The sequence below is a fragment of the Tubulanus polymorphus genome, chromosome 4 (assembly GCF_964204645.1).
Source record: "Tubulanus polymorphus chromosome 4, tnTubPoly1.2, whole genome shotgun sequence".
Lineage (NCBI taxonomy): Eukaryota > Metazoa > Nemertea > Palaeonemertea > Tubulaniformes > Tubulanidae > Tubulanus > Tubulanus polymorphus.
The window spans coordinates 9,420,010-9,423,971 of record NC_134028.1 but is presented as its reverse complement, the minus strand read 5'-3'; the positions used below and the strand labels follow the sequence as shown (position 1 = coordinate 9,423,971).

The window sequence follows — 3,962 nt, the reverse complement described above, 5'->3', positions numbered from 1 at the left end:
AGGTGGACACACCGTGTATAATTCGTTACACCGGCAACATAATCAGTTGAAACTGATACGAATAGAGCGATCACGTCCGATTTAATATTTGTCTGTTAGGAGGAAAGTTAAAGTTCGATGGCTTAGTTTCAAGTTTAATTAGTCAATCCTTACGCAGCGCGCAACAAGAAAATTAAATCGAATACGAAACGAAATTCGTGAAAGCCAGACCGCACAATTGAAAGCTTAGGCTAAAAAGATATCTTGTTTTTCGTGCTCGGTCGGGTCATCTTTGAACTTTCCAAATATGTACTGCGATTTAAACAGAGAAATTCGGTAAATTCAACCGCTGATTCATACAACTATATCTGTCCGTACTCAATTTCCGATTTCAATATCAAACCGCCTGTTCCGATCCCGGTAGGTGTGATGGGTCTGTCGGGGACACCGATCAAATCAAAACATATCAAACATAATCTACGTACCAATTGAATAACGGGGCCGATCCCTAGTTTGAGATCAAAAATCATCGGTGAAAAATGAGACCGAATCAATTAGCAAAAAAAAATGAAAAATAAAATCCAGCCGTATATATAGGTGTAGAACTGTTTTCACTAAAATGTCGTTTATTTTTTTGTATACCGGATATCATTAGGGGCCGTGCATATAGTACGTACGCTTGACTTCCGGGTATTTTTAACACCCCCCCCCCCTATTTACGCTCTAATACGTTTTTTATAACCCCTTAGCGTACATACTTCTATAATTGGCCCCCCTCCCTGTAAAAGTGATTTTTCAGGATCCATGGTTTAAAAAGGCAAAATTCACTCGCATTCATCAGAGCTCCGAAGTGAAAGATAGGGGATATATTTGTAAAAATCGCATAGCGTTTCGTGCACAAAGTACGTACTATCAACATTAACCCTCCCCGTTAGAAAAGTGTATAGGCTTTGAGCTCATCCCTCCCCTCCCCTTGTACGCTTTTGTACGGATTTTTAAAGCCCCCTCCCCCTATTTGCGTACGTACTTTATGCGCGGCTACTTATATGTGTACCGTATCTGTATGATCTGATTCCTGGTTCCGACAACATCGCGTACCTCTCTAAATGTATTGGAAAGATGAAGGGGACACATAGTAGAAAATCGGATTTTTAGAAACAAAATATATGCTTTGCCGGATATTCATTGACGCTTTCCAACGTGTTTCTGTTGTTTTTTTTAAACAAAAGTTATAGGGTCAATCTTTTTGGCCTTGGAATCTCGTCTTCATTATGCGATTCGCTCGTCGTCACTGATTGGTAATTCTGACGACTTTTTGGTTTTGATACTCCGACATTGTGCACTGCAATAGAAAATAACATTTAATCGAACCCGTCCTTGGAGTAATCATTGTGATTAATTTCCCAAGGTTAAACGATATTTTGTAAATATCATTAGGTCACGAAGCAAACTGAAAATGGGTTTTTGCGCTCCAGGCGCTAAGCTTTCGGCGAACCACAATGGTTATTCTTTCTCTGGGAAATGGAAGTTGAATGATATTATGAGTATGGCGGTATATCGGGAGTGTTTTACTATATATTTGTATAGAGATGTACATTGAGGAAATCTGGCAATCGGCAGGCGGGGTGGCGGTATATGGGAGGGCGGTATATCGGGGGTGTTTCACTAAATGTCACTGTCACAGTAAACTAAATGTTACTGTAAACGGATAATTCATACATTCTTTTTACGTAAAATAAAGGGATCGACCGAACTCAAGTTCTTATTTTCGAAGAAGGGAATAGATAGCCAAACTAAAACAAACATATAGGTTTTCATGGCTTCATCGAAATTACACCGTCACCAGAACGTTGTTCACGAAACTTTTCATTTCTTATTGGCCCCGGTAAAATGTATTGTGTTGCCCCTGGGAAAGATGTAGCACGGTTCATTGGGTTTTATATTAACCTCTGTCAGTATATTGTACTAAAACGTTCTGAGTAGATCAAGTAAAACTCGAGGGAGTTGTTCAGAAATAAGTCATCACTGTTGTAACCACTTTCATTCAGATAATGGACAAACAATAACCGCTAATGGTCTCCGAAGACCGAAGACTCAATTGACAAATGTATACGTGTAGGACTGCTCCGATGCCACGGTATTTCTTCAATATCCACTTCGCTTAACAATACCACTTGAATCGAGACAAAATCAAAAGGTCTTCGGACAACAGTTGATTTCAAATCTACCCATGTAGACTATTTCAGAGAAATTAATAATCAGGAATTCCGATGCGAACAAAAATAGTATTTGTTTAAGATGAGACTCCAGGGAAAGGTCTACACTCGTTGCTCCGCCAAACTTCCAGCTATCATTTCTGTTCAATTATAGTTTTAAATGTTAGTTTTAAAGGCTAAAGATTCATACCTTGTTTCTCTTTTTTTCGGTAGAGCTTTAAAGTTGACCCGGTGCCCTGTACATTACTTTTATTAGAATCATGATAAGGCTATAAACCTTAATAGATCCGCCAGATACAGAAATGAACTGATTTCAAATTTTATTGTAGTTTACTATAGTGATCCGGCCGATTGGCAGAAACAAGGTATCATTTTTCAGCTTTAGATCACATATCGCGCAAAACGGCAGTAAACGTTTTACCCAACAATATACAAGCATCTACTTCATACGTTATTTCTTGGGAATAATTAATTTACACACAGACCTTAAAGTTAAGTTCTAATTCTTATTCTTGTACGTTAATTGAAATGATATGAAAATAATCATACGGACCCTAGGTGGTACGTATTGTAAGCAAATAGCATCAGTAAATATTTTTCGTTCCGAATAAGAAGAATGATTCATCTGAATAAAGAACAAGGGCTGGGGCATGTACAATCGTTAGAGAGACTGATGTGAAGAAGGAGAGAGAGATGGGAGACGCTTTTGGAGATAGGCTTCCTAGACAGAGGAGCTAAAGAGACACTGATGGGAACAGTGAGCAAGGAGAAAGCAGTTTATACACAGCCGTCGGTTACGTACCGGTATGAGGGAGAGCTATACGCATACGAGACAAGCTAATGAGAAATAGCGGGTCGAGTTAAACTACAGGTGTACGAAGATTTATGGTTATTCTCTCGCCATTATGCTGCAATTTCCGACTGTCGATGACTCCTCTCGAGAACTGTATGAATATTTGATAATTTCATGAGTTAATTGCTACCTGTATTCGACCATTTACTGAGTCATTCTTTTAATGGGTTTCTGACTGCGTGTCTCTTATATTTTTTGGATCGCGTCGGCGATGATTACGTTAGATTTATGATAGTTCTAACCGGCTGCGATGAGCGCGGCTTGAGCAGAAATCATCTTCACCAGACGTTTTGTTAAATCGTCTGCTCCTGCCTACTGGATTTTTCCTTTGAAGAGGAAAAACTGGAATAGGTTTTATAAACTGTCGCAAGTTGCCGCACGGACGAGGTGGCCGAGTGGTTAAGGCGATGGACTGCTAATCCATTGGGCTCTGCCCGCGTGGGTTCGAATCCCATCCTCGTCGATCTTATTGTTTTACATTGGCTGTCTTATTCGAAAATACCGAAGCTTATCATACAACCAAATATCTGTATACAGATACAACCGTATCTGTATACTTTGATTTCAAAATCAATCCGCCTGTTTTTAACAATCAAACAAAACCAACCGACTTTCATTAATATTGAATAATTGAATAATAAATCCTCATTCAAAGAATTTACATTATCATTTGAATTCGCTCCCCTTTCAGATATCCTCAAATGCATTCCCCGAGATTTATCAAATTCATCCTACATCGAATGATGCCGCTGGGAACTCGAGCGCCGCCGATTCTACAGAACAAACGTAATTCATCGCGGAAATAGCAATCTTAGGAATAAATCGGCGGTTTCCTGTGCAATCACAAACGAATTCATCTCCCTGTTGCTGTCTGTTCGTACAATGGACGCATTTTGCGTGACTTCCAACCGTCG

General features: G+C 39.4%; 1 non-coding gene across 1 annotated transcript; it reads left to right on the top strand.

Annotated features, from left to right (window-relative positions):
* The first annotated feature begins 3,429 nt into the window (after positions 1-3,429).
* Trnas-gcu (transfer RNA serine (anticodon GCU)) lies at positions 3,430-3,511 on the top strand. Its single transcript has one exon. It is a non-coding gene; the product is annotated as a tRNA-Ser (tRNA).
* Positions 3,512-3,962: the final 451 nt, after the last annotated feature.